Below are 7737 nucleotides of genomic sequence, written 5' to 3' on the forward strand. Positions count from 1 at the left end.
ATTAATTATTTTCAAATCTTTTTTTTTAATTTCTTTTTGAGAAAATTAATGACCCAATGCCTAATTTTAATTTCCTAACCTAGATTTTAATCTCGCTTATTATTTTAATATTGTATTTAATTATCACTATGAACCTAATTTCAAAATCCGAATCAAACTCTCGATTTACTAACTAATTTCAGAGTCCAAATCAAACTCTCGATTCACTAACTCGATTATATTAACCCGATTTTTGGGATGAGACAAAATCTATTGGGAAATTCAGAAGGCAAGAAATTTGAAAATCTTCGAAGAAAACAACATTAATCCAATCCAAATTTATTGTACACAAAACTTGCTTATTAGCTTTGATTTTCAAATGTCTTAACATGAAAAAAAACTATTCTTAAATTCCCTTAATCAAATTTGCAAAAATTGAATTGATCATTCTTAAAATATTTTCAAGTTTTATAAAAATCAAAATCAAGGCTCTAAATTGTCTTGAACCATTATAAATTATTTTGAGTACTCCCAAGATCTTTCAAAAGTATTTCTAATCCATTTTCAACAGTTTTTAGGCTAAGTATTGATACTTTGCATGTACATACCGATACCCAAATATTGTCTAACAACATTTTTTAGAAGAGTATGGTATTGATACCTAACAAGAAGGTATCAATATTTGGTCTTCTAGTATCGATATCCAACCTTAGGTATCGATACATCGAAAGTCAATAGCCACTAGAAAGTTATGGTATCGATACATGTTCATGAAGTATCAATACCTGCTCAAGAGGTATTGATACCCTATTACTCAACTATTTTTCTTTAAGGTATTGATACCAACACTATAGTTATTGATACCTTTTCTTGCAAGAAATGATTATTGCACGAATTTAATACTTCCAATGGCCAGAAACGACCTTCAAAAACCTCAAATGGTTACAGATCAAACAGAGAACAGAAATAATGTAACAGCTCGATTCTCAGTGGTGTCGGAAAATATTGATTTTGGAATTCTATTTTCGACAAGTAAATTTATAAATATTATTATTTAAATATTTACGTGTTTATTTGAATTATATTGAATTTTTGTTTAAAAATTTTATTGAATTGATAAATTAATTAAGGTACAAATATAATCACATTAAAGTCATTAAGGTACTTTGAAACTAATGATGATCAGTTAATTAAATTAGCAAAGAATATTAATAAAAAAATTAAGTAGCTACATGGAATTAAGTAATGAAGGTTAAATATATTATATACATATAACATACTTTATGGGAGACAAATGAGAAGTGAGTGGCCGGCTATTAAGTTTAGTTGGCCAAAATTGCCATCAACTATCACCATTTTATCTTTATTCTAATTGGAGGGGAAATTAAATTAGTGAGGGCAAGTGGGACGGACAAACCAAGGAAGGAATTGATTTTCATTTTTTCCTTCTACCATTTCTCATCTTCCTTGGCTGGCTTTGAATAAGAGAACTAGGGTCTAGGGAGAGTTTCGGTTGCATGGTGAATGAAATAAGGAATTAAATTGTTCAAGTGAGAGTTCCAAGCTTGCAAGGAGGAGGAGGTACCAATCGGCAAAAGGGAAGACTAAACTAGAATAGGGGTCTATTTTTTGGTAAGTTTCTTGCCACTATTATGCTTGGTTGATGGATAAATTATTTTATCGTGTTTTAGTTTATTTAATGTGCTGTTATGATATGGATTATTGGCTGTCCGAATTTGGACATAATTATAGTGTTTAAGTTGATTTAATGTGCTGTTATGATATGGATTGGCCGTCCGAATTAGGGCATAATCATAGTGTTTAAGTTGATTTAATGCGCTGCTATGATATGGATTATTGGCTGTCCGAAGTAGGACATATTTATAGTGTTTAAGTTGAATTTAAATGCTGTAATGTGGAAGATTAATGCTGTCCAAAGCATGCATTAATGCTTTTCACCAAAAAAAAAAAAAGCATGTACTAATGCTGTCCAAAACAGGACATTTCTGGTTTTGTTTTTACTGAATTTAAATGCGGTAATGTCGAAGATTTTCTGGTAAGTTTCATGTTAAACCTTCTTGTAATTAATGGCTAATTCGTGCCTTAACTTAAAGAGCAGACCGTTCGGTTTCGGTGCAGTCTAAATTTGGTTATGTTAAATGCAGTGCGCAAATTTAAAGTTCTGTTTAGGGTGGTCCGTGTTGTCAAATCTAGGGTTGAGCGTTCGATCGAATCGAATCGAATGAAAAAATTTCAAATTAATCGAGTTGACGAATCTTATTTTATCATTCTAACTCAATTTAAAATTTTCTCAAATCAAGTTAAGTGAGATGAAATTTGAATAGAATTTAATCAAATATACTTGTTCGAGTTAAATTAAAAAAAAATGATTTTGGGTCCTTATAATCACTGTCATCCATCGTAATCAAATTTTCCCACCATAATCAAATTTGTTATTAACTTTCATCCCTTCATAATTTATTTATTAATCTTTTATATATGGATTAACTTCTTTACTTGCTTGTTTCAATTATGTTATGTTTCTTGTCACTAAGTATTTTGAAATTAAAAATATATTAAATGTAAAAAATGTAATTTTTTTTTTAATAATAACCCGTCCTCTTCTTTTTGAAACAAGGGGCACTTCTATTTCTGTCGGTGCTTGAAACAATTTTGTCTTCTCCATATTACTATATTTCTAGAGTCAATAATTGTATATGAGCAACTACTAAACTCAATCACTTGCTGTCGTTACTCTTCAGTTTTCTGTTGAGGTCTATCCTGTAGAGGTACTCAAATTGGATCAGTGATCGATTTTTAGGTTTTGTCGTAAACCTAATTGGTTATCTTAAAGATAAAATGTGAAATTGATACCAACATAAAATTTTAACACGAATATTTTATGGCCATCATCACTAATTCAATTTTAACAAAAATTTATAAATATTCAATATGATTAAACAATTCAATAATATAAATAGTACAAAATGTAAAATTTAATTTAATAATATAAATGGTAGATATAAATAAAATTATTACTATTTAGGTTTGGGATTTTTTAGATTATTTTAATTTTTGGTTTGGGGATAAAGGGTGAGAAGTAAAAGTTTAGGGGGAAAATAAAAAGGTTTTGGGGGTTGAGGGAGTAAAATTTTGGGGGAGGGGGAATATTCAAAAAGAATAGGGGGAGATGGGTTTGGGGTAGAAAGGGTGGGATAGGAGGGGAGTAAAAGTTTTGGGGGGAAAGTAAAGAGATTTGGGAGTTTGGGGTAAAATGTAAAATATTATAGTTTGGTATTTGAATTATTCGAGTTATTCAAATTCGAAAAAAAATCAAGTTGACTCAAATAACTCAATTCGTTTAATTCAAAATTTGAATTTTTTTTTCAATTTTTTCAAGTCAAATCGAATTTTGCTCACTCTTAGTCAAATCAACAAATTAAATCTAAGAACTCCCAAAGGAAAAGGAAGACGAGATGACGACAGGTAACGCGAGCTTTCGATTTGTAATGATATGACCTGAAACTAATTTAGTTATCGTGTATTCTTAATATGATTTATTGTACAATATTGAAGTAAGTTAATAATAATTATAGACTAAAAGGCTATGGTTAAAATTGATTATCAAAATAAGGGCTAAATGGGGAAAGAAAAGAAAGTTGTATAATTTAATTGTTATATGGAACGGGATAGAAATATCGATGGTATATAATAGAGCATGTACGTAAAGGAGTCTTATATTTATATTACACTAGGTTGATGAATATTGTATGATTGAATTATTTTACTTGGGATAGAAGTGGTTATACTATTGTTAGATGTTTAAGTTATGGAAAAACCACTGAGAACTTTACTTAGCGTCTATTTTTTTATCGTGCATAGGTTAGATTTACTTCAAGATTGTGTTTTCGAGCTTTGACCTCAACATTCCATCCACAATCCCAGTCTTAGAAATGTTTGATTGTTCCACCCTTAATTATATTGGCTTGTAATAGCTCGAATTTGGGGCTAGTCGGAGTAATGGTTTTGGGACCACAAATTCGACGAGAAAAAAAATTATTTTCATTATATTTTTATGGTCTAAGATTTCACAAAATGATTTTGTGAAAATTTCGTTCAAAAATTTTGATGTTTGGGCACTCAATTTAGTCAAAAGGACTAAATTGTAAAAAGTGAAAAAGTTGAGTTCTATATGTTAAAGGTGTCCAATTGTTATGAAATTTTAAATTGGAGGTATTTATATGTTAATTAGACCATTGGTTAAGTTGGTGGACAAAAATGGGTATGGTTAGGTATGTTTCCAAAGTTTTTCATTAAGGGCATTTTGGTCATTTAGTTATTAAAATGAATTTAAAACAAAATTAAAAGTCAATTTTTGTCCATCTTCAACCCCTAGGCTGAAAATTGCATGGAGAAACCATGTCTAGGGTTTGTCAAGCTTCCAAGCTCGATTGTAAGTACGTTCTATCCCCGTTTTTAATGATTTTTACGTTTTTGAAATCCTCGTAACAAGATTTACCTATTTTTACCATTGTTTTGAATTAGGTTTTGTGTTTAAAAATTTACCTATTAATGGTATGCATGTATTTTGATGTTTTATGGAAGAATATGAATGTTTGGAGTGTGATAAACGATTTGTACTAAGTAATTTCCGATGAAAATGCCTAAAAGGATTAATTTGTAAAAGTTATAAAATATGTCACAAGTGTGTGAATAAGTGAGTATTGTGGACTGCTATAGCTGTGAAAATGGTTCAGCTAGGCCTAAAATGCAAGGAAATTGAATAAAAATTATTTTACGAGCCTAGGGGCAAAATCATAATTTTGTGAAACTTTAGGGGCAAAAATATAATTTTTCCAAAGTATGATTTTTGGACTGGAATGAATAGTGTGAATGTTATATAAGTTAAATGTATTGTTATAAATCAAGAAAGACGAGAAATTGAAATTGATCGATAAAAAGAAAAGTGAGAAAAAGTGAAAAATTCCCGAATGAACCTTTGGAATAAAAAGGGATACGAATGAAGTGACAGAAATGATCACATGTGTGGCACGGATTGTGTGTAGGCCACTATGTAAAAGTGAAAGTAATGGTCACGTATGTAGTACTATGTGCAGGCTACTACGTGTACCGGAATGATAGGTCGCATGTGTAGTACTATGTGCAGGCTACTATGTGTACCGGATAGTTTTGATCACGTGTGTAGTACTATGTGCAGGCTACTACGTGTATCGGATGGTAATGGTCACATGTATAGTACTATGTGCAGGCTACTATGTGAACCTAACATCATTAATTAGTAAGGTGGTTGCTATGTGCTGATTCCACCGGACATCATTAATTACTAAGGTGGTTGCTATGTGCTAAATCCACCAAGTATCTGTTATTATTCTGTAGTGTTCATTGGGAAATTGACAAAGTGTAATTGAATAATGAATATAGGTGTGGATTGAATTGAATATCGACTTAGAAATGGAAAAGTGAATTTTGAAATTGAATTGTGATTGAAAGTAAAAAAGTGAAATTATGAAAGAGTACATTTAACAATAAAATAGTTTAGACAAGAACGATTGTGTGACTTTTAAAAATCACCAAAATGTTTTAGATTGAATTAGAGGCTGAATAATATATTAAATTTAATCTGAATGAGTCTATTTTATAAAAGAAATAGAGCAAGCAAAAGAGTTATATATTTTGAGATATTTGAATTTTAGTTAGATAGAGTCAGAATGAGTTTAGAATCCCTTATTATGACTTTGGAAAATGGTAAAAAATTGTACAAAAATAATTATGGGATAAAGTTTATATTTTTAGAATCCTCAGTGAATCTATTTTCAATAGAAACAAACGAAAACAATATTTGAATTTTGTACAATGAGATAATTAATTTTTAGCGAATAGAGGTCAGAACTGTCGAGCAGTGAAACAGGGAAAACTTTAAAGAATAAACTGTACTATTTGGCTAAACCAAAAATTCTGAAAATTTTATGGTAGGAAGATATATGAATCTAGTTTTGGGGAAAATTTACGAATCTTAATTTGGAGTTCTTTAGCTCTGAGTAAAAATAATTTAGTGACTCTGACTTGAATAGATAGCATTGAATATACATGTGAGTGAATAGTGAAATTGTAGTTAATGTTGTTTAAGTGTGTTATACACATTAAGGATGTGGAATGGAGAGGAGGAGGAAAATTGGAAGAACATATGAATGATTTGTGTATGATTGGCCATATGCTCGATTATAATCGATAAACGATTGAAAAGAAGTGATGTTTATAATTGTGCATTATTAGTTATAGTTAAAGTTCATGTGAGAAAATAAAGTTTCATAGTATGTGCATGTGGTATACTTGGTATATGATTTGGTATGTAGCAATGTCAGAAATGGTTTATGAATTAACTCATGTTGATAAGTTTGATACATAAATAAATGTGGTGCTTATCCATGCTTATAATGCTTATACTATATGTTTATTTGGCTAGCATGTTTGGTGTGTATGCTTAGGCTTTGGCCAAGTTGTGGCTGGATTACGCCACATTAAATTTATAAAATTATGCATTGAGATGGTAAATTCTAGATGGAAATATGCTTGTGATCATAAAAGGGTCGTAAGGTTTAAAGTTTGTAATCTTTATTAAAATTGTTTATCATGTGGTTAGTCTTCAAAAAGACTAGCTTGCGACTATGGTTGAGTGTAATGTTTATATCTTGTGTGATATGCATGGGAAACGGGAGTGGAAAGGAAATGAAATACTAGGTTCATGCTTGAAGTGTAAAATGATGCAAAAAGGGGACGTTAAGTTTAACGATAAATATGTATTAGTATTGAACTTAATGAAATTGAATTGTATGTGAATTAAATGGAAATTGCAAATGATATGATTTGAATTAAAAGAATTGTTGTGGTATTGAAATGTATATTGGATTGAGAAATTGAATTGAATCGTGAACATGAGAATCGTGAATTAAATGAAATGGAAATGAAGTATTGAATTACATGAGTATGTATTAGGTCTCAGAAGCCGTATTTGTTACAAATATAGTATTTTGAAGTTATAACGTGAAGATTTATAAAAGCATGTTAAAAATTTGAAGAGTTTAAATTTGAATGAAATTTTATAACTCGGTTTAACATGTTTATAAGTGTATGCGTTCTGGTAATGTCTCGTACCTTATTCCGGCGTCGAATACGGGTAAGGGGTGTTACAATGTGACATCGTCAGATTCTATCATAACGTTTAGACCGAATTTGGGTGTTACATGGCATGTACTGTAACAACCCATTTTTAGTGAAATCAAAATAGTGGCTTCGGGACCACAAATCTGAATCCAAAAGAAAATTTATTTTAACATTATTTTATGGTCTACCAATTACATGTTTAAGTGATGAAAAGACCAAATTGTATAAAATGCAAAAGTTGAGTTCTAGTAGCTATAGGTATCAAATAGATATGGAATTCAAAATTGGAGGTCCTTATATGGCAAATAGATCATTAAGAGGAGTTAGTAGATAAGTATGATGATTCATCCATGGAAAATTAAATAAAGAAAAGGATGAAATTGAAAAGATGAAATAATTAAAGATGATAAATAATAAAAATCTAATATATCATCATTTATCATCATCTTTCCCAAATTAAAATATGAAAACCCTGGCAATGGAAATTGGATTTTGAGCAAACTTATTTGGCTTAATTAGGTATGTTTTCTTGTCCCGTTTTTAATAATTTTCATGTTTCCGATATCGTAATAGCTT

The 7737-nt window shown here is 30.0% G+C and overlaps 1 long non-coding RNA gene across 1 annotated transcript in view; it reads left to right on the forward strand.

Annotated features, from left to right (window-relative positions):
• The first annotated feature begins 1346 nt into the window (after positions 1–1346).
• LOC128035615 (uncharacterized) overlaps positions 1347–7737 on the forward strand; it is an 8030-nt gene continuing 1639 nt past the window's right edge. Inside the window, exon 1 of the long non-coding RNA XR_008192141.1 lies at positions 1347–1611. This is a non-coding gene — a long non-coding RNA (uncharacterized LOC128035615). The remainder of the gene's footprint in view (positions 1612–7737) is intronic.

Source organism: Gossypium raimondii, chromosome 12, assembly GCF_025698545.1.
Source record: "Gossypium raimondii isolate GPD5lz chromosome 12, ASM2569854v1, whole genome shotgun sequence".
In the NCBI taxonomy this organism is placed as follows: Eukaryota; Viridiplantae; Streptophyta; class Magnoliopsida; order Malvales; family Malvaceae; genus Gossypium; species Gossypium raimondii.